The 24,115-nt window shown below is 46.3% G+C and overlaps 1 long non-coding RNA gene across 1 annotated transcript; it reads left to right on the forward strand.

The window, feature by feature from the left end:
- Positions 1–15,956: 15,956 nt before the first annotated feature.
- LOC116780053 lies at positions 15,957–19,345 on the forward strand. The gene is made up of 3 exons (XR_004354296.1): positions 15,957–16,454; positions 17,375–17,496; positions 19,076–19,345. It is a non-coding gene; the product is annotated as an uncharacterized LOC116780053 (long non-coding RNA).
- Positions 19,346–24,115: the final 4,770 nt, after the last annotated feature.

Consider the following 24,115-nt stretch of genomic DNA (forward strand, 5'->3'; position numbering starts at 1 on the left):
GCCCTAAAATTGCCAGTCCGAGTCCCAGCACTGAATACCAGAAAGGATTCCTCCCAGACAAAAGGGGTCAGGACAGAAAGCCCTTGCTGCATAAGAAGTGTCAAGGGTGGCTGTCCTGGTTAGAACAGCTGGGACCGATTCATCACTGAATGGGTATAGCCCAAACTGTGTATTCTATAGCCCTCCATGCCATTTCCCAGAAACTGTTGTCAGTAGAGGCCTGCGAGGTGTGTGTGGGGGGGGGGAATGTTCCTGAGCACCCTCATATCCTTTTATGGAATGAGCACCCTCATACCCTTTTATGGAACTCCCCGCTCTGAGGGAAGGACTAAACACCCTTTTATGGAATTCCCCGCTCTGAGGGGAGGACTGAACATTCCCACCTGAACTGGAGAGTATATAAACCTGGAGTTTCGGAACCTTTTTACCACTCGTGGGATCCAGAGGAGGACTGCAGCTCATCGCTCTCAACCAGGCATCAGCTCATCGCTCTCAACCAGGCATCAGCTCATCGCTCTCAACCAGACTGCAGTTCACCACCACCCTCGGACGGACTACAATTACCACTTTTGGCTGGACTGCAGCAGCTCTCCCACCCGCAGGTTTTTCCCCTCTCCCTTTGCTTTGGACTGAAGGGGGGACCCAGGTAGCACCGCTTTGTTTGTACCCCGGGGTGCTGGGTTGTACATTTGGGCTTTGTGGGTTAGTGCCTGTTGCTTGTCTGTGTGGTCGTACTTATTGTATTATTTTATTAAATTGTTATTCTGACTTGTAATCTCTCTTTGAGTTGACTCGGTTTCCTCTGCTGGTTAACTTTCAAACCAGCACAATTTTGGCGCCCAACGTGGGGCAGAGGGAGAGAAGTCAGAATCACAATTTCATTTTAAGCATTTGTCTATTTGGATATAGAAACTCCCTGATCACCATGTTGTTTGATGCATTCACGTGGATGTTGTATCTGAGCATGTTCATATTTCCACATATGGGGAACTATTTGCCTGTTTTGATGCTTTTTTTAAAACCAGGCAGAGGGATCCAAATTGCTTTATTAGTTTACTATATTTATGTGATCATAACATCAGAAGCAATGAGTTTCATTGTAAATGTGTATTCAGTCCTGTTTGCCTGTCCGGGTTTGGGTTGTTACCTCTGGGGCCTCATTAAAAATCGCACCCAGCCCTTTGGGGAAACAGGGGGGAATGGTTGTTTCCAGCCTCTCACCTCTTTCTTCCCCTTCAGACCTGCTACAACAGTTTTTGAAAATATTGAGTTCCCTTTTGATGTTAAGGACAGCATAATGTTATTGTTAGTGTTGCTTTGTCTGCTCTGTACTGTCTACACCATGTTTAGGGTCAGAACAGGGCCTTCTAGGGAGGTTGTTTGGACGCCTGCCCTGGGAGCAGATAATGCTGAGTGGCATGGGAAGTGGGAGGACATTGGCCAGTATTTGGAGAAGTTTTCTCCTCCAATGATCTGGAAATTCACCCCTGAACAACTGCAGGATCCTGTTAGCATGATAAGACTGGTGAAGGGAAAATGCTCTGGCAGCTCCAGAGATGGCCAGCTCACAGCAACCTGCTGGGCCCTGGCCACTGCCTACCGGACACTACTTGACATGGTACAGTGCTGTCAGGGGGAGGAGAGAAGGAGCAGATCCACAGGTACCACGTCCACCCAAACCACAGCTGAGTCAGAGGGAGAAAGAAATGAATCAACCGGCACCGTGTCCACACAAACCATCGAGGAGCCAGAAGAACAACCCAAACCAATAGCAGTCGCCCCTGTCCAGAAAAGGAAATCAAAGACTAAATCAGTCCGTATAGCAAATGATGATGAAGAGGCAGGACCTTCACATCCACCGGAGGAGACAGAGCCAGAAATAATCACTCGGTCCCTATCCCTGGGTGAGCTACGTGAGCTCCGGAGAGAGTTCACACGACAGGCGAATGAGTCCATTCTGACCTGGCTGCTCCGAATCTGGGATGCCGCAGCTAACGATACAATCCTAGATGGGAGTGAAGCCAGACAGCTGGGATCCCTGTCTCGAGATGTAGTCATTGACCAGGGGATTGGAAGGAGGCAGGAAACTCTCAGCCTCTGGCGGCGACTGTTGTCCAGTGTGAGGGAGAGATACCTTTGTAAGGAGGACCTCCACGTACAGCAAGGACAGTGGAACACGATGGAACAAGGTATCCGGTGTTTAAGAGAATTAGCTGTACTGGAGATAATCTTTTCAGAGGATGAAAGATTCCCTAAAAGTCCAGATGGTGTACAGTGCACATCCCAGATGTGGTTAAAGTTTGCACGACTCGGGCCAGAAATGTATTCCCGCTACTTAGCAACGCTGCAATGGAGGGAAGGAGAGGACAAGGTGGGCGCGTTGGTCAGTAAACTCAGGATTTATGAAGACACTGTCACCGCCCCACTACGAGCCCATGTCTCATGTGTGGAAACCAAACTGGCCGAACATGTCCGAAGCCTGGAAGAGAAGATTGAAGAGGGACACCAGAAGCTAAGAGAAGAAATTAAGGAAGGGATCTTCCATATCGCGCCAGGACAAACAAGAGTCTCTGCTATCAGGAGCCAGCGTCCCCCAGCTAAGGAGAGAGAACACACTCCACGTGGCAATCTATGGTTTTACCTCCGTGAGCACGGAGAAGATATGAGGAAGTGGGATGGGAAACCCACCTCTTCCTTAGCAGCCCGGGTACGTGAACTGAAAAGAGGAACAAGTGCCACAAGGAACTCTTCAAGGGTAAATGTTGCTCCAGTCTCTCGTGGGCAAGACTCCAGACGGTACAGGAATGATGATACGTCTGATCCTCTTGAAGGGACCTCCAGGTCATACTCACAAGAAGAGCACAACGAGTACCATGACCGGGATTAGGGGTGCCCTGCCTCTAGCCAGGTAGAGGAGAGGGACAATCGAGTCTATTGGACAGTGTGGATTCGGTGGCCTGGCACACCAGAGCCACAAAGATATAAGGCCTTAGTGGACACCGGCGCACAATGTACTTTAATGCCATCAAGATACGTAGGGGCAGAATCCATCTCTATTTCTGGGGTAACAGGGGGATCCCAACAGCTGACTGTACTGGAAGCTGAAGTGAGCCTGACTGGGAAGGAATGGCACAGACACCCCATCGTGACTGGCCCAGAGGCCCCGTGCATCCTTGGCATAGATTACCTGAGGAGTGGGTATTTCAAAGACCCAAAAGGACTTCGCTGGGCTTTTGGCATAGCTACTGTGGAGACAGAGGAAATTAGACAATTGAACACCTTGCCTGGTCTCTCAGAGGACCCCTCTGCTGTGGGACTGCTGAAGGTTGAAGAACAGTTGGTACCGATAGCCACAGCAACAGTGCACCGTCGGCAATACCACACCGACCGAGACTCTGTGACCCCTATACATAAGATGATCCGTGACCTGGAGACCCAGGGGGTGGTCAGCAAGACTCGCTCACCCTTTAATAGCCCTATATGGCCAGTGCGTAAATCCAGCGGAGAGTGGAGGCTGACAGTGGATTACCGTGGACTCAATGAAGTCACACCGCCCCTGAGTGCTGCTGTGCCGGACATGCTGGAGCTCCAGTACGAGCTGGAGTCCAAGGCAGCCAAGTGGTACGCCACCATTGACATTGCCAATGCCTTTTTCTCCATTCCTTTGGCAGCGGAGTGCAGACCACAATTTGCTTTCACTTGGAGAGGTGTGCAGTACACTTGGAATCGACTGCCTCAGGGGTGGAAACACAGTCCCAGCATTTGCCATGGACTGATCCAGACTGCACTGGAAAAGGGTGAGGCTCCAGAACATCTACAGTACATTGACGACATCATTGTATGGGGGAACACAGCGGGGGAAGTCTTCGAGAAAGGAGAGAAGATAATCCAGATTCTCCTAAGAGCTGGTTTTGCCATTAAACGGAGTAAGGTCAAGGGACCTGCTCAGGAAATTCAGTTCCTAGGAGTGAAGTGGCAAGATGGACGCCGCCTAATTCCAATAGAGGTGATTAACAAAATAGCAGCCATGTCCCCACCAACCAGCAAGAAGGAAACACAGGCTTTCCTAGGCGCTGTGGGCTTTTGGAGGATGCATATCCCCGAGTACAGCCAGATTGTAAGCCCTCTCTACCTTGTGACACGGAAGAAAAATGATTTCCAGTGGGGCCCTGAACAACAACAAGCCTTTGAACAAATTAAACAGGAGATTGCCCATGCGGTAGCCCTTGGGCCAGTAAGGACAGGACAGGATGTGAAGAACATGCTCTACACTGCAGCCGGGAAGAATGGCCCTTCCTGGAGCCTCTGGCAGAAGGTGCCTGGGGAGACCCGCGGACGACCGCTGGGATTCTGGAGTCGGGGATACAAAGGATCTGAAACCAGCTATACACCAACTGAGAAAGAGATCCTGGCTGCTTATGAAGGAGTTCGAGCTGCCTCAGAAGTGATCGGCACCGAAGTGCAGCTCCTCCTGGCACCCCGACTACCAGTGCTGGGCTGGATGTTCAAGGGAAGAGTTCCTTCGACACATCACGCCACCGATGCCACATGGAGTAAATGGATCGCTCTGATCACGCAGCGAACCCGGATAGGGAATCCTAATCGCCCTGGGATTCTGGAAATTATCACCAATTGGCCCGAAGGTGAGAGTTTTGGACTATCCTCTGAAGAAGAAGAGGAGCAGGTGACACGGGCTGAGGAGGCCCCACCATATGACAAGCTACCAGCAGATGAAAGGCGATATGCGCTCTTCACGGATGGCTCCTGTCGCATGGTAGGGACAAACCGAAAATGGAAGGCAGCCGTGTGGAGCCCCACACGGCGAGTTGCAGAAGCGACTGAAGGACAAGGTGGGTCAAGTCAGTTTGCAGAGCTTAGAGCCGTTCAGTTGGCTTTGGATATAGCTGAACGAGAGAAGTGGCCAAGACTCTATCTCTACACTGACTCATGGATGGTGGCCAATGCTCTGTGGGGATGGCTGGAGCGATGGAAAAAGGCCAACTGGCAGCGCCAAGGGAAACCCATCTGGGCGGCAGAGATGTGGCAGGACATCGCTGGCCGGGTAGAGAAGCTGAGTGTGAAGGTCGGTCACGTAGACGCTCATGTAGGCAAGAAATGGGCTACTGAGGAGCATCATAACAACGAGCAGGCGGACCGAGCTGCCAGGATTAAAGTCTCTCAGGTAGATCTGGATTGGCAGCACAAAGGAGAATTATTTCTGGCTCGATGGGCCCATGATGCCTCCGGTCACCAGGGGAGAGATGCAACATACAGATGGGCTCGTGACCGAGGGGTGGACTTAACCAAGGACATTGTCTCACAGGTCATCCATGACTGTGAGACATGTGCTGCCATCAAGCAGGCCAAGCGGGTGAAACCTCTATGGTATGGTGGACGGTGGTCGAAGTACAGGTATGGGGAAGCCTGGCAAGTTGACTACATCACGCTCCCCAAAACCCGCCAAGGCAAGCACTATGTACTGACCATGGTAGAAGGAAGTACTGGATGGCTGGAGACATACCCTGTGCCTCATGCCACTGCCCGGAATACCATCCTGGGCCTTGAAAAACAAGTCCTGTGGCGACATGGCACCCCGGAGAGAATTGAGTCTGATAATGGGACCCATTTCAAGAATGGCCTCGTAGACACCTGGGCCAAAGAGCATGGCATTGAGTGGGTGTATCATATCCCCTACCATGCACCAGCGGCTGGAAAAGTTGAGCGGTGCAACGGACTGCTGAAAACCACCCTGAAGGCACTGTGTGGGAAGACTTTCAAACACTGGGAGCTGCATTTAGCAAAGGCCACCTGGTTGGTCAACACCCGAGGCTCCATCAATCGAGCTGGCCCTGCTCAATCAGAACTTTTGCATACTGTAGATGGAGATAAAGTCCCTGTGGTGCATATGAGAGGAATGTTAGGGAAGACTGTTTGGATTAGTCCCACCTCAAGCAAAGGCAAACCCATCCGAGGGATTGTTTTTGCTCAAGGACCTGGTTCCACCTGGTGGGTAATGCAAAAAGATGGGGAGACACGTTGTGTACCACAAGGGGACCTAATTTTGAGTGAGAATGGTCTGTAATGTTTCATTGTGTATATATATATATATATATGTAAGTGTATATAGTTTTAAGGAGACATAGTTTTTAAGGGGGTTAATTTGGGCATGACATGGACGGCATAGAATAAGGGGTGGATAATGTCCTGGTTAGAACAGCTGGGACCGATTCATCACTGAATGGGTATAGCCCAAACTGTGTATTCTATAGCCCTCCATGCCATTTCCCAGAAACTGTTGTCAGTAGAGGCCTGCGAGGTGTGTGTGGGGGGGGGGAATGTTCCTGAGCACCCTCATATCCTTTTATGGAATGAGCACCCTCATACCCTTTTATGGAACTCCCCGCTCTGAGGGAAGGACTAAACACCCTTTTATGGAATTCCCCGCTCTGAGGGGAGGACTGAACATTCCCACCTGAACTGGAGAGTATATAAACCTGGAGTTTCGGAACCTTTTTACCACTCGTGGGATCCAGAGGAGGACTGCAGCTCATCGCTCTCAACCAGGCATCAGCTCATCGCTCTCAACCAGGCATCAGCTCATCGCTCTCAACCAGACTGCAGTTCACCACCACCCTCGGACGGACTACAATTACCACTTTTGGCTGGACTGCAGCAGCTCTCCCACCCGCAGGTTTTTCCCCTCTCCCTTTGCTTTGGACTGAAGGGGGGACCCAGGTAGCACCGCTTTGTTTGTACCCCGGGGTGCTGGGTTGTACATTTGGGCTTTGTGGGTTAGTGCCTGTTGCTTGTCTGTGTGGTCGTACTTATTGTATTATTTTATTAAATTGTTATTCTGACTTGTAATCTCTCTTTGAGTTGACTCGGTTTCCTCTGCTGGTTAACTTTCAAACCAGCACAGTGGCACCACTCCTGATGATGAGAGATGGAAGATAAGGGCTTTCTTTCATTAGGAAGAGTGCTGTTGTTTACTTGCAGGAACCTTGCCCTAAATTGCTTGTCCTACTCCTAGAATTGAATACCACTGAGGATTCCTCACAGACAAAAGGGGTCAGGACAGAAAGTTCTTTCTGCTTTTGAAGTGCTGTATCAAGGCTTAATTAAATGCTGATACTTTTGGTCTGTGTTTGGCCCAGTTACCTGTGAGAGTTTATCTTTTTCCTGCCAAGTTATGAGAAAACAAGCACTGATAAACAGGAACTTCTTCCTTGAAGCAAGTATCTTGCATAAACTCAAATTAATTGCTGTCTTCTGATTGGCTAATCGCCTTTCAAGGGCACTTGAAAGGCAAAGTGAAGAAGAGGGAGATGAAGTAAACTCCTAAACTCAATTAGAAAAGACCCCTGAGGTATAACACACGTGCACAAGGAGAATCCCAAGTTACTCATGCACGCGCAGAAGAGATCCCACTTACATAATGAGGGGTAGGACTGAAGGTCTCTAGCTGGGCGATGCTGGCCACACCTGCCCAGGTAGATGTCATTTAGTTAATTGTATAAGAAGCAGATAGATCATTTTGGGTTAGCTTGATTCACACGAAGGACCACGTTTACTTTCGCGGGGACGCCCGTTGCATGTGAGCCTACTGACCCTCCAAAAACACAGTTGCTGCAGAGGATTTTATGGCATTCGGAGTTGGTAAGATAACCTCACAATTAACACCTGAGTGAGTAGGGTGTTGCATTCCCTGATTGTTTCTCTTTCTCTCGGGTTTCCCGCTTACTTGGCCACTTCTTTCTAATAAATATTGGTTTTTGTTGAGCTTTCAACGGTGTTTGGTTTCAATCTCGGCATCCTTTCGAACTCTCGCTATTACATTTTTGGCTACGAGGATGCAATGCCGAACGTGAAGCACACCGTTGCTGGGGAAAGGGTGGACTCTGCAAGTAGATAGCTTCGTAGAGTCATGCCACTTAAAAGGGTAGGATCAGCAGGTGGGGTGCATAGCCTGAGGAGTTTGCTGCCTCCTGCTGAGAGTGACTGGACCCACGAGGGGGGGAATCCAAGATATACTGGAACGTGAAAAACTAGACACCGTTGCTACTCAACAAAGCAAATAATGAAAACGGACACTCGAGAGAAGGGGAAAAGGAAGGGGGGAAAAAGAACAAAACCAAAGAGGAAGGCACGACGCCCTACTCACCCAGGTGTCACTTATAAGATGGTCTTACCCACTCTACTTATAAAGCCCTCTGCAGCAGCTGCATTTTCCGAAGGGTTGGCAAGCTCCCACTTCAGCAGGCGTCCCTGCTAACAGCAACTTGGACCTTTGTGTAGTGCCGGCCACCAACATGGAAAACGTGTCTGCTTTTATACAATTCATTGAGCACCTCTGCCCGGGGAGGTGTGGTCAGTACCGCCCCGTCAGAGGTTCCCAATCCCACCCTCTTGGTTATGTAAGTACATCTCTTCTGTGCATAAGTGAGAACTTCGGAAATCCCCTCACGCATGCGCAGTGTGTTTTGGGGGTCTTTCTTAATTGAGTCTAGGGGAGAGCCTTCCTCACTTCATCGTCACTTTCTCCCGCAAATGCCCTTGACGGACAATTAACCAATCACAGGACACCAATTAAAACAGTTTATACAGGAGTTCTCCCTCCAAGGACAAATTCACTGTTTTATCAGTGAACTTGTCAGGGAGGACTATAAACTACTGCAGGTGGCTAGGGTCAAACACAGACCAAAAATATCAGCATAACTTCATCCCAGTACACCACCACTCCTTGTTTTTTCATACTAGCTGTAATGTCTGTGTTCCCTCCCCTCAACCCTCTCTTCTCAGATCCCTGCAGTGTTGCCACGTGCAGTCTCTGCTGCTGACCAGCCAACAAAAAAAAAAAAAAAAAAAGAAAAACAAAACCCTTGTTTGTGAGTGAGTTGGGGGACTACAGGTAAGGCGAAAGAGCATGAGTTGTTTAGCAAAACTTTTGAACTCCCAAAAAGGGGATTTGGGAGGTGCCCCTTTTATGGAGCGTTCTGGTTGGACTCAGGAGCCCTGGTGTATTCTCTGGGGCCGCTTAGAGACCTGTATGGGAGTCAGTCCTGAACCGTGGAATATCAGTAGCCCAACAGAATTAATGAAGTATTGGGTGCAGTTCATGGAAACATCCTACACTCAAAAATCACAGCGTTTAGTCCATATTGGTTGTATGGCAAGAGCACTCCTGTTTGCTTATAAAATCGCTATTGGTCGAATAGAAGATTTAGAGAAACAGTTGGAGCACTTGACAACAGAGCTACAAGAGACGAAAGCTACATCTGTAGTACAACAGTAAGCTCTATTAGCTGCATATTTAGAATCAGTGTATATGGTTTCCACTCCACTGTCAATTATGCATAGAGCACCAATTACTGCATACACCTCACATGCTTGGGAGACTGCCTGATTCTATTACAGTGAGATCTTCTCCATCAATCACTGCATAACCACTTTTTCGTTTTCCTTCTACTACTCTTGATGACCCATCCATAAACAGGTGCACCCCTCCTTCTATAGGGATATCCATCAAATCTTCTTGGATTTTCATCTGATAGTCAATAATGTCTAAACAACTGTATTTAACTTCCTCATTTTCTATGGTGTTATGACCATATAAGAACTGTGACGGATCTACACATGAATTGGTTGTTATACTTAAATCATCTTTTTCTATTAATATGGTTTCGTGCTTTAAGATTCGGGAGCCTGTCATCCATCTCCTGGATTTCTGGCTCAAAATTGTTCTTACTGCATGTGGTGTATGAACCCTAATTTTTGCTCCAAATGTCAGTTTTCTCGCTTCTTCCACAAGGATGGTCATAGCAGTTACTGCCACGCCCTAATTACTGGATCCAGCATTTTTGACAGAAAAGTTACTGGTTTCCTACTTCCCCCCCAGTCTTGGGTAACAACTCCCTTCGCAGTCCCTTCTGAGGCATTTACATAAAGGTCAAAAGGTTTCTTTAGGTCTGGTAATGGTAACACTGGAGCTTGGGTCAACGTTTCTTTTAGTTTCTCAAATTTTTCGATTTCTTCTGAGGAATATTCTGCCCTGTAAACTTTTCCTGAGGCAGTATCCATTCGTTTTTCATATAGGAACTTTGTTTTACTACTGTAATCTGCAATCCGCAGCCTACAAAATCCTACCAACCCCAAGAATTGTCTCACTTCCTTTTTAGTCATTGGTAGAGGAAGGTCCAGGACTCCCTTCATCCTTTCTGGACCCAGTTTCCGTCCACCATTGCTTATGATGTATCCCAGATATTTTACTTCCTTTTCTACAAACTGAAGTTTGCTCTTTGACACTCTTAATCCCTGTTCTTCTAAATAGTTTAGCAACCTCACTGTTCCTTTTTCTACTTCTGTTCAGGTTTTCTCAGTCACCAACAAATCGTCTACATATTGTAGAACAATAATTCCTTCTCTTGGTTCAAATCCATTTATTCTTTTTTCCAAAGCCTGTCCAAACAAATTAGGCGCTTCTGAGAACCCCTGCGGGAGGACTGCCCATCTGAGTTGTTGTTTCCTGCCTGTTTCTATGTCCTCCCATTCAAATGCAAAAATATCTCGAGAATTTTTGTCCAGGGGACAATTCCAAAATGCATCTTTCCAGTCAACCACTGAAAAGCATTCGCACTGTGGAGGTATTTTGCTCATTATGGTGTATGGTATTTGGTACCACAGGATGTTGAACACAAACTATCTTATTAATTTCCTGCAGGTCTTGAACCAATTGATACCTCCCATCGCTTTTCCCTACTGGCAAGATAAGGGTATTGTATGGTGACATGCAAGGTTCTAATAACTCGTCACGTATTAAACTCTCTATCACCAGTGAAAGACCTCTTTTCCCTTCTAAGGGAATGGGGTATTGGTGAGCACGAATCGGAATTTCTGTATACAATTCTACTGTAAAAGGTTCTATTTTCAATCTTTCCCTGTTCCTGTCTTTGGTCCATACTTCTGGATTTATGCCCAAATCTTCACTTAAGATGAAGAGTTTAGCTTCAACCCCCTCCCCTTGAGGTATCACCCCTACTCCCAAGGTTCCCATTAGATCTCTACCTAATAGATTCACCCCTGCCTGGGGTGTAATCAGTAAATCTGCTTCAATCACCTTCCCATTTTCTTTTAATAATACTGATGGGGGCCACCGGTACCTCAAAGTGTTCTCCTTTGGTTCCCTGTACTGTGACTGTTTGGTTTGATATTCTTATTCCCGATGGGGGTTGAGTTACACACATCCTCTGAGCCCCTGAGTCTACTAGAAAGATGGTATTGTCCTCCTGGGGTCCCAGTTTTAAATTTATCAAGGGCTCTTTTCCTGTTTCTGACCCCAGGAGGTAGAGCCCCTGACATCCCTATTCTGAGTTCTCCTGTAACTGGAAGACTTGGATGTCTTTTTGGCACCTAGGGCACTCCCTTTTAAAATGTCCTTCCTGTCCACAGTAAAAACAAGTTCTTCCCTTTCTTTTGTATGTTGGGAGGGGTTGTTTGCATCTCCGGTCTTGTTAGTGCTCTGGAAGGTCCTCCAGGGTATTGAGTTCCCTGTCCTTTATATTTATTTGGACCATTTCCATATTTCCCTTGTGGTACCCATGCTCTTCTCTGCCCTGGGGCTCATTTCCCCCCTTGCTTATTCACTTCCTCAACCACAGCTATCATTAACAGAATCTTCTGCTTTTCCCACTTTTCGTCCTTCCAAACGTACACTTTCTGAGCTTCCTTCAATAGCTCATTCATGTCTTTCTTATTCCAGTCCTCCAACTTTTCTAATTTCTGTCTAATATCTTGTGGCAATGGATTTGCCATATGTAGGATGGAAGAAGTCCTGTCAGAGATGGACTAGTGAAGAAAAAGAAAACCGCTCAAATGTTATAGAAGCAGAAGTTTTTAATGTGGTTTAAACAGGTTTTAAAATGACTTTTACTTTTTGCAAAGTCATTGTCCCTTCTTCCCAACACCCCCTGTGAGGGACTTGTCTCCCATACAGGAGTGTCCTGGGAAGATGTCCTGAGGTGTTTCTTATTGGTCTTTGTTAACCCCTTCCTATTGGTCGTTGACTTTTTACCTGATTGGTTTTTTCTGTGTGACCCTGAACTTGTGATTGGTCCCCTTTTGACCCTCCTAAAAGCCTTATAAACCCCTACCCCACAATAAACTTCCTCTTTCGTCCGTCCCTCCCTTACGGGGTCATCGGGCCACGTGGCGGGGGCAGGGGGAAAGAGCATTAACCTTCCAGGTTATGGGCTGGCACCCAGAGCCTGAAGGTCTCCCCCTCCCACTAATCCGTCGTAAATGGTGCCCTAATGGTGAGGCAACGGCTGTCTGAACTCTTCTGTGACGATGTATGGCCAGTCTTCGCGAACGAAGATTTGGGAAAGGTCTTACACCCTTCGAGCCTGCGCAGTGGATTTTTTAGGTGAGACACAGTGTGCGCTGAGCTGAGCCCACCCTTTAATCCTAAGGTTCATCTGCCGGGGCCGAGCAAGCTTGGACAGTGGCAGTGAGGTCCTCAGGACGTAGGTTTGTTTAGAGTGACCTTCTCTTAGATGGATGGCCTTACAGGGCTGACGAGCTCCATCTGCCCGGGGGACTCCTCTGACCGGGACTTGAACCCGGGCCGCGGCGGTGAAAGCGCCGCATCCTAACCACTAGACCACCATGTGGTCTAGTGTGACGATATAAGCAGTCCTAAGGCGCAAAAGGGGGAGATTTTGCGTTCCAGGACGGACCGGTGTCTAAGCGTCAAGGTATTAGCAGACTCAGCGTCACCACGACTCAAACCTTTGGGAATAGCAGTCTGTTTTGAATACCTCAACCTTCCTGATGACAATCAGGTAGGAGCAAATTCCCTTAAAAAAAAAAACCAAAAAAAGTACCCAAAAACCTAAAATTGCAAAATGGGTGCATCCCTCTCTAAGACTGAAAAAGAGAACTATAAGCGTTTGAAAAATTTATTGAGTTATAATGGAAAATCGACTAACAAAACAGCTTTAAAATGCCTTTCCAAAGTTATGGTTAAAAATGACTTTAAACTTCCTTTCTGTCTGACGACTAAAGACTGGGACTTATTAGGCAGACAGATATGGATGGCTGCAAATTCCAATGATAAAGCAGCAGTACATGCCAACATAGCTTGGACCCACGTGTTAGCAATACTTGAAATGCAACAGAAAACTTCCAAGCCCCCTAAGGGAGAGCACCGCAGCTTCCCTCCTGGGTCTAGGAGAGGGGGGGCGACCGAAGTCGCCGCGGGAAACGGGGGAGGAGGGAGACGGAGATCCCGTCCGGCAGCCGCGGGCAGGGGTCCCCCTTCGGTGTCCCCCCCCCCCCGTGGTCGGTGCATGGCGGTGCCGCGCACCCGGTCCCTGATACGGCTGGCGGTTTTGGCACTGGCCCGCCCCAGCCCCCTGTACGGGTCGGACCCGGGGCGGCATCCCCCATCCCGGGCAGCACCGAGGCGACCCCTGCCCCGTCCCGGGCTCCTCCGTCGCGACTGCCGGTGGAGCGAGGGGAGGAGGAGCCGCCCGCGGCCAGCTACGGCGGGACCCCTCCCCGCCTCCCACCCCCTCTCCCTCCGAGGGCGGGCGATCCTATCCCGCCATTCCCGAGTCCACGCTCTCCTCACCCGACTAACAACACCGCTCCAAGCACACCCACAGTGACACAAAACTTTATTCCACCGCCCCTCACACAAAATAGCTGCCACAGGCACTCTTCGGGGCAGAACTGTGCCGAGAAAAATCCAGCAGGCATTTGTGTGGCCCCAGCCCCTCCCGCCCGGCAGCTCTCAGCAGGAGATCACCAACTGCGGTTTCCCCAGACAGTTTCACAACCGCAGCCCCCAGCCGCCATCACCGCATGGTCAAACAAAGGAGGCGGGGAACTCCCAGCTTCCAACCACACCGGACCGGCAGCGAGAACTTCTGCTGCGTTCCCTACGGATTCCGAGCGGGATAGGCTGACGTCATCGGGACCCCCTCCCTGTCTATGCCCGGCACCGGGGACGGACCAACCTCTGCTTTGCAGTTCCAGCTCTCCCCCGCTTCTTTCTACATCGTGCCCTGACATGCAAGGAAACCAACAGCTTCAGAACACCTTCACGACCGAGCATCACAGACCCACCCACCTAACGGACACTACTCTCCCCACCTCTCACAGTGTGCAACTAGCTGTGACTGACTCAGCAGAACCAGACTTATCAAACAGTTTTCCAGCTACAAATCATTCACAATCCTTAACAACATTTAACAAATTTTCTCCCAATAATCCATTTTCAAATATGTCAAATAATTTTAACAATTCTGTTTCTCCTTTTAACCCTTTTCTTTCTTCCACAGGAACCAACCATACCAATAATTGTAATGATATAAATAACATTGATACACCTGTTAACGGTTTAAATTTCTTGCAGGCATATCCAGTGTTTTATAATCCAGGTGCACCCCCGGTGTGGGGTCCCTTAACCATACCCCTTCTCAAGGATGCAAAAAAGGCAGTAACAACTTATGGTTTAAATTCAGCATATGCAATGGGAATTCTGTCATCTTTATTCTCAACCTTTGTACTAACTCCAAATGATTTAAAAGATATAATGAGATCTTTGCTCATCATCATCATCATCATGGCTGGGCTTCGCGAACGTTGCCGGAAAGGTACAGGGGTTGGGGGGGGCCGGGCTGGGGGCTGGGGCTGGCTCTCACGCAGGGTCGGAGGGCACGGTACGCGGTTTAGTCTCAAGGTGCAGTCTCAGCAGGAGAGGGGAGAGAGAAAGTGGGGGAGCCTTGCCAGCAGTTGCTACACACCTATGGAGGAGGATAGAGCAGCTTCGGAGCACACAGAGGTTTGCCGTTTCAGGTCTGGGGGGAAGGGGGAGGGGGGGTTCTGGGGAAGGGAGTGGGGAAGAGAGGGGAGGGATATCGAGCAGGCCATGGGGGGCTTCTAATTGACGGGGGGGGGAAGCAGGGCACTCCTGTATGAGATCTTTGCTAAATAAGGTACAAATAACATTGTTTTTAGATGAATGGAAAGCTTTAATTAGAAAATATGCTCATGAAACTAGTACCACTACACATAGACCTATAGAAACTACAATACAAATGCTTTTTGGTGAGGGTCCCTATGCTGCAAATACAGATCAGGCCAAAATTCCAAAACAAGACTTAATTGCTACCAGAAATATGGCATTACAGGCACTGCAATCAGTAGCTGATGCCTCTCAAACCACTCCACCTTTCCATAATGTAATTCAAAAGCCTGAGGAATCTTTTATTGATTTTGCAGAGAGATTGAAAGAATCTATAGAAAAACAAATAAATGTGAAAGAAGCACAAGATGCCCTATTCTTGAAGCTAGCTATCTCCAATTCAAATGTACAGTGTCAGCAGATACTCAGAAGCCTTCGTGGCCCTACCCGCATGGATATGGTAAAGGCTTGTAAAGATATTAGTCCTCATGACAAATTAACAAATAGTCTGGTCCAAGCTCAAGTATCAATGTCTAACCAATTAGCTGAAGCTAATACACAATTAGGCAACCAAATTGCAGAGGCAACTCAGCAGATGGCAGAAAAAATGACCCAAGCCTTAGCAGCAGCCCTAGACCACTCCAAAGTAATATGCCATAATTGCAAATGTCCAGGTCATATAAAAACTAATTGCCCAAAATTTAAAAACCCCAATTCTCAAAAAACCAGATGTAAAAGAGGGCTACATTGGGCTATAGAATGTCGATCCCTATTTGACAGAGATGGAAACCCACTCTCACCTAGGTCTATTCACAGAACACAGAATTCGGGAAACGGCTTAGCGAGCTCTTAGAGCAGCGCGTAGACATTAAAAGCTCTTTTCAGCAATCTAATCCACCCCTCTCAAACAGTTCCCAACAAAAACCCCAAACAGGTGCCTTTAAATTGGAGCTAGCAACTTCAAAACCTCAAACCTTAGAAAAAACAGAGTATCACACTGTGCTATTAGCTTCTGCTTCTTCTCAGGTTTCAAATTTTAAAGGTAAATGTGTTATTACAGGAACAGATTCTACAACTGCATTAGGCATTACTGTGTTACCTATGGTTATGAGTCTCCAAGATCCTAAAGTTGTGTCTGTTGTAATTAAACCTAACTTTGTACCCACAGTGATTAATCCAGAGGATCAAATAGCACGGGTCATACCCATGGAGGAAGAAACCCAGGATGAACAGGGAATTTGCATTAATTGGGCTCAAAAGGTTACTCTTGACAGACCTATAATAGAATGTACTCTTCTCTCTCCTAATTCAGGCCAACAGAAATCTGTGTCTGGCTTACTGGACAAGGGAGCTGACATTTCCATAATCTCTGCCAAAGATTGGCCCAGCACCTGGGGTACAACAAGACCAGCTGTCGACATCCAGGGAGTAGGAGGGTCCAAAATTCCTCTCCAGAGCATTTTACCACTTCTGGTCCAAGGCCCACAGGGTAAGGTAGCTTCATCTAAGCCTTTTATATTGGACATTCCACTAACCTTGTGGGGCAGAGATGTAATAACACAGTGGGGAATTATCTTATCCATTCCAAATTTGTGATGAGGGCCACTGGAGAACCACAAGCACCACCTCTCACATGGAAATCAAACACACCAGTGTGGATAAACCAGTGGCCCCTCAGAGGAGAGAAATTGCAGCAAATTCATAATTTGGTAAAAGAACAATTAGACAAAAAGAGATTAGTCTCCACAAACACTCCATGGAATTTTCCTGTTTTCACAATCAAAAAATCATCTGGGAGATGGAGGTTATTACATGATTTACAAGAAGCCAATAATATCATAGAGCCGATGGGAGCCCTCCAAACTGGGCTACCCTCCCCTGCCATGCTCCCAGCAGAATGACCACTTGTTATTTTAGACATTAAAGACTGTTTTTTTAATATCTACCTCCATCGTAATGATACACACAAATTTGCATTTTCTGTTCCAAGTATTAATGCAGTTGAACCCTCCAAACATCTAAGTTGGCTCACATTGCCACAGGGGATGAAAAATAGGCCCACTATATGTCAATCTGTAGTGTCCAATGTAATTGAGCCAGTTCGATCTCAGTTTCCCGAAGCTATCATTTTCCACTACATGGATGACTTATTAATTAGTGCCTCTAATACTGACAAATTAACATTGGTATATAAATCTGTGAAAAAAACCCTGAGTAATCATGGGTTAGAAATAGCCCCAGAAAAAGAACAAAAAACTTCCCCGTGGAAGTATCTTGGTCTGATAATAGAAGAGAGAACATTTAGGCCTCAAGCAGTAACCTTACCCACCAAAATAAAAACACTAAATGATCTGCAGTCTCTTTTGGGAAATCTCGATTGGATACGATCCTTTTTTGGTTTCTCAACAGATTTCTTAGCTCCTTTGTTTCAACTCCTTAAAGGAGAAGCAGAACTAACTTCTCCTCGTCATTTGACACCAGAAGCAGAAAATATTATTGAAGTGATCAATCAGAAAATTTCAGAACAACAGGTAAACAAGAGAGTAGGAAGATTACCTACTGCATTGCTAATCTTTCGTGGACCAAAACAGCCTTTTACTGTAATAGGACAATTAGACTCAAAAACCAAAAAATTTCTTTTGTGGGAATGGGTATTTCTCAGTCACCAGTTTTCAAAGACAATTGTTACTTTACCTGAAATGCTTGCAAAAGTCTGTCACAAAGGCAAACTCTGTTAGAACTGTCAGGGAAAGACCCAGATTTTCTTTATGTTCCATTGTCCAAATCTCAATTGCGTTATTATGATTTGCATCTGTTTGATTTTCAACCAGTTATGTCAGATTTTACAGGCAAACTGATAACTCATTTATCAGCAATTCCTTTTCTACAGTTTCTTTCCATCTCTCAACCCAGACTGAGAAATAACTTTTCTACTAGCCCTTTGAAGAAAGCTGTGACAGTGTTCACAGACGCATCAGGGAAGTCTAGTAATGCAGTAGTAGCTTGGTTTGAAAAAGGAGAATGGAAAACAGATGTTCATCAAGTTGAAGGTTCATCTCAGATTGCTGAACTCTCAGCCGTGGTAAGAGCATTCCAACTTTTTCCACAGCCTCTGAATTTGGTATCAGATTCTGCCTATGTTGTAGGAGTTGTGAGTCGCATAGAAAATAGTTACTTAAAAGATTTGAACAATCAAAAGTTGTTTACCCTGTTTAAAACATTGTTACTATTAATCCAACAGAGGAAACATCCTTTCTATATCACTCAGATCACATACATGCCTCCCAGACCCACTTACAGAAGGGAACGCTGTGGCAGATAAAGCAGCAAATTCAGCTTTCCCAGTTAACACAGTACCTACACCTAACAATTTTGAAAAAGCAAAAATTTCTCATAACTTTTTCCACCAAAATTCTATATCACTGAAAAAAATGTTTCAGTTATCTACCTCTCAATCCAAAGCCATTGTGTCTGCATGTCCAGATTGTCAGTTGGTAACTCCAGTGAGATCTGAAGGAGTTAATCCAAGAGACCTTAGCCCCTTAGATCTCTGGCAGTCAGATGTGACACATGTGCCACAATTCGGCAGATTGAAATATGTACATGTATCAGTGGACACTTACTCAGGACTCATAGTTGCCACTGCACACACAGGAGAAAAAGCTAAAGATGTTAAGAGACACTTTTCCTCAACATTTGCCATAATGGGCATTCCAAAACAAATCAAGACAGATAATGACCTGGCATACATTTCTGCTTCCCTTAAAGAATTTTTCAATATGTGGGGAATAGTTCACACCACTGGCATTCCTCACTCTCCACAGGGCCAAGCGATAGTAGAGAGAACTCACAAATCTTTAAAAGATATGCTGAAAAAACAAGAAAAAACTGTTGGTCTCTCTCCATCAGAATGTTTAAACAAGGCATTGTATGTCTTCAATTTTTTAAATAGGCTGCATGAGGATGTTTCGCCTGTTGGACATCATTTTGGAGCTGGAAAATTAAAAACGGGAGAAGCTAAGGTAAAATACAAGGATATCCTGACAGGAGAATGGCTCGGTCCTGTCCCCCTAATTGTTTGGGGAAGAGGGCATGCTTGTGTCTCCACAGGAGCAGGTCCAAGATGGATACCGTCCAGACTAGTAAGGATCCACCAAGAAGTTTCCCTCCCAACTCAACCAGCAGCAGATCCAGCACCAACAGATTCAGCACCAACTACAGGAAGCGATCCCCTATCAGCATCACTTTCGGGATAATCCTGTTTCTTGTGTGCAGCATAACACCAGCAAATCAGAAAGACTTAACGTCAGGAGCCCTTGCCACACCTCCTCCAACAATTCCAAATTGGGTAATGCTCTCTGGCCAAAATGTTTGGCTAAACCTGGCACTGACTCTATCTGTCTATCTACTTTAGACCCCTCTCACCCTTTTAAGGCCTGTCTGGTAGGAATCCCCTGGACACCAAGAGAATGGAGTGATTTTAGAAATCAATATATCCCCTGGTGTGATGACCATGATCAGTTTAGAAATCCATTCTTAGACTCACACGACCAGCAAAAACTTCACATGACAGACAGACATTTAACTATCAGTGGCAGAGAACTGAGGAATTAGAAATCTTAGGGAGTATTATATCTCCTCTCTGTTTTTACTTAGTTCACAACAAATATGTTGCCCCTTCTGAATTAATTAATGTCACCTCTTATGGACCTTATTCCAACTTCAATTTCTGGTGCAAGGAAGAGGTTCCTTACCAGATACATGCTACCCCTGATTCAGTTTTTCTTCCAAAAGGAGTCTTTTTAATTTGTGGACTTAGAGTCTGGAATATGATTCCTAGATTAACTGCTGGAGGCCCCTGCACATTTGGAAAATTAACACTGTACAGTCCAGCTACCCTTATGAAATCTTTTTCTGTAAGTCCTCCTAAAAATCATGCAAAAAAAGAAACATTAACCTCCAAACAATCTCACCCTTCCCACATCGTAGAGTGCGCAGGCAATTCCAAGGTTTATACCCATCTCTTAACTTCTATCCATCACAACCAAAAGCACCTTCTCCACCTAAAGCAGCACAGGTCCCTGTGGCTGCAGCACCCCCACCTCCAGTTGAAGAACATCCTTTAGCAAAATTGCAGTCCTTGAGTGAATTCACAGAAGAATGCAATTCCGACATGCATTTTTGGTCCGACACCATAAACGTTCTAAGTGGTATGCTTCCAGTTGTCAGCTCCACAAAAACCTTAATGCTCCTTACCAGAATGGGATGTTGGCTAGCAAAAGAAGCTAATGCCACCAGTGTTGCCCTTGATGATCTATAACAAGATACCCAAACCAATAAGAAAACCTTGTTACAAAATCGTGCTGCAATAGATTTTCTCCTTCTAGTAAATGGCCATGGGTGTCAGGAGTTTGAAGACCTCTGCTGCCTCAACTTCTCTGATCACTCCCAATCTATCCACTCCCAGATTAATCAGCTTAAGTCCTTAGTTCATGAAATCAAGTAGGTTGATCATCTGACTTTTGATGAGTTTTTCAACTGGCTGCCCTTCAAAACCCTCCCTTCCACTATTAAGAAAATTATTGTAGTTATCGTACTAGGACTTTCCGTAGTGTTTCTCTTTATGTGTGTCTTTCCATGCTTGCTCAGTTGTACCAGAACCTCTCAATCATTAAAAGCATATTCAACTTTAGAAGAAAGAAAAGGAGGAGATGTGGCAATGGATTTGCCATATGTAGGATGGAAGAAGTCCTGTCAGAGATGGACTAGTGAAGAAAAAGAAAACCGCTCAAATGTTATAGAAACAGAAGTTTTTAATGTGGTTTAAACAGGTTTTAAAATGGCTTTTACTTTTTGCAAAGTCATTGTCCCTTCTTCCCGACACCCCCTGTGAGGGACTTGTCTCCCATACAGGAGTGTCCTGGGAAGATGTCCTGAGGTGTTTCTTATTGGTCCTTGTTAACCACTTCCTATTGGTTGTTGACTTTTTACCTGATTGGTTTTTTCTATGTGACCCTGAACTTGTGATTGGTCCCCTTTTGACCCTCCTAAAAGCCTTATAAACCCCTACCCCACAATAAACTTCCTCTTTCGTCCGTCCCTCCCTGGTGGTCTGTGAGTTCCTTACGTGGCGGGGGCAGGGGGGAAGAGCATTCACCTTCCAGGTAATGGACTGGCACCCAGAGCCTGAAGGTCTCCCCCTCCCACTAATCCGTCGTAATATCTGGCCACGAATGAGTCACAAAAAAGGCTTTCAACAACTGCTGCCCTGCTGGGACAGTCCAACTGGACCCCTGAATATTGTTGTATGTTTTTCTTTAATCTTTCTAACCATTCAGACCGCGACTCATCCTTGGTTTGCTTTTCAACAAAAACCTTAGCCATATTGTGTCCTCGAGGGGTTACCTCTTTAATTCCTTTAATAATGCAATTTCTGTAATCTATCATATTCTGTCTTCCCCCGTCCGTATTTTGGTCCCAGTTTGGACATGCAATTGGCATTTTTTGTTCTCCCCCCGTCCTTTTATCCCTTGGGGATACTCCCAGTCCCAAATCTGGATTCCTGTGGTTCTAATCATGTTCCTTTCCTCTACTGAAAACGATGTTCCCATTATAGATTGCATCTCATCCCATATGTACATATTTGGGCCTAAAAATTGATCAAATTGTTCAGCCAAGTCCAGTGGGTCCTCCAATAATTTTTTCATTTCTTTCAGAGTCGGTTAATGGGGCATTTACATATCCCACATCCCCTTGCATTCCCTGCATTGGAACCTCTCTAAGGGGATAGAGTTTTTCAGGTGTTTCAGGTGCTTCTGACTCCCGTTCTTTCCTAACCCTCTCCCGTGTCTGGGGAGGGTTTGGAGGGACTGTATCTGGATTTTGTGCCCCATTTCCTTCATTCTCCTCAGGATTATAGGAAGGAGGATTTTCTGGAAGGTTTTCTAAAGGGTCCCATATTAGACCCTTCTTTTTCTTCTAGTGTTTATTAACTCCGTTTGTTATAGAGACTGGGAATAATCCTATAGACCCCACCCAGCATGCAGCATAATCACTCTCTTTTGCATTAAAAGGCTCTTTTGCATTGACATAGGCAGGCACACCCCTCCCTCTCTCACACAGGGTGAAACCGAGTAAGGGTTCTGAGATGCTGGAATTCTGTTCTGAGGAGATATTACAGACCCTCACTCTGAGGATTGCAACATTAATGTAAGGGGTAGCAAAGACAAGTGGTACCCTGTTCCGAGAGCTCTGCCTACGTATGTTCTGTACTAATGAAAAGATAATAGAAAGGTCAACTTAGTAGTCATGATTTAGATAGAATGGACATCCAGGGAGATAAACGAACTGAATCAGGGGGGGATTTTCGCAAGCTCCCAGTACATAGTCAGGAAAAGTTGAAAAGTTCATGACAAAGAAGAACAGAAGAGATGACCCTCCTGAGGCCGAAGAACAGGAACAACCACCAGAAAAGTGGGTTAGCATGCACTAAGTCAATGTTTTGTGAAATGTTCTATTCTGGTTGAATGTTGCCCTTTAAACTTTTCCCAAGTTCCCTTATTTTCTAAAGTTTGCCAGTAAAAGTGTATTATTTGACCTCCTGAGAAAACGTGTGTAGCATCTTATCCCTTGTGCTCTCTCAAGGTACTAAAAGAACTGAAGGCCCTTTTAAAACATCTGGAGGGCAGATACTTTTGGGCGCCTTGTGTATTTTTTAAAGTAAAACACCTTCGAAGAGCTCGTAGCTCAAACCTGGGGTCTTACAGTCACCTGGAAGTGTTCAAAAAACATTGAACTGTGGCACTTAGGGACACAGTTTACTGGTGAAGGTGTCAGTGTTATGCTAATGATTGGACTCCATGATCTTAGAGGTCTTTTCCAACCTTAACAATTCTATGATTCTATGGTGACTCAACCACTTCCCTGGACATTGTGTTCCAATGCTTGATAACTCTTAGTCATCCCTTTGATGATTGTAGAGAGAGCAGAACTGTGTGAACAATTTGTCCTGCATTTTTGTAGGCCTTGCCTTGACATAGCCAGTCCCAAGAGTTAAACAATGTCCTCATCTCGCGTGGACACCTGCAATAATCCAATTAGAAGTGGTCAATAGGGCATGTTTACACCGTGGACACTTTCATGTAACCAATAATGTAAAAGGGATCACGCTCCGGGGTGTAGAAAAAGTACATAAAGGGTATCTTTTTGTAAATAAAGCAGACATTTTGCAGATCATATTGGTCGTGTGCAGTCTGTCCCTGAACCCCTCCGTCAACAGATGATGCAGTCAAGGAACAGACCAGTGATTTTCACAGTGTTCCTGGATCACAGGATGTCCAAAGCCAAGGACATTTTCCTCAGCATCTTGTCCTTCCTGCAGATCAGAGTCACCTGAACCCTCCAGGCCCTCCATGGTGGCAGAGACACCACAGGCAGCAAAGCCCTGTCCTGCCAGGTTGCCCAGCCCAGTTCTGTGTCTCTCTGGCCCTGGGGACAGCAGAGTTTGCTCTCCTTAGGGGCACCTCAGTCCTTCTTCCATTGCCATCTGCCCCCACCCCAGCAGGCTCTGAAGCAAAGCACGGCTGAGGTCCAGCACATCTCTGCTCTGATATAAGGAACATGTAGTCAGGGAGAGGAAGAGGACAAAGTCTTGTTTAACCAACCTGAGGAATTAATGGGATCAATGATCAATGTATTACTGGGGACTTTCATGACCCTGTGTATCAGTTTTGGTAGTAGTGAGGGGGCTGCAGGTTTCACTTAGGTAAGAAGAGATCAAGATCTGACTTCATGTCAGAGAGAGCCAGTTTCAGGTGGCTCCAAAATGGACCAGTCAGTGCCCAAAGCTGAGACAATAAGCAATTCTAGAGGCACCTCTGTGATAATCCTTTGCAGAAAGGATAAAATCCAGTGTGCTGTAACCGAGAGAGGAGTGAGAGAAATGTGAGAGAAATGTGAGAGAAACAACCCTGCAGGCACCAAGGTGAGTGAAGAAGGAGGAGGAGTGAGAGAGAGCTTTGGTGGGCACATGGCAGCCAAAAGCCAAACCCCACCCCCTCACAATCAGAGTTCAGCACAGCACAAAAACTCCTTTAGGTCTTGAGGTATTTGCAGCAGCTTTTTAGCAGAGCTGCCAGATGGGTCATCAGA

Source organism: Chiroxiphia lanceolata, chromosome W (assembly GCF_009829145.1).
Source record: "Chiroxiphia lanceolata isolate bChiLan1 chromosome W, bChiLan1.pri, whole genome shotgun sequence".
Classification (NCBI taxonomy): domain Eukaryota; kingdom Metazoa; phylum Chordata; class Aves; order Passeriformes; family Pipridae; genus Chiroxiphia; species Chiroxiphia lanceolata.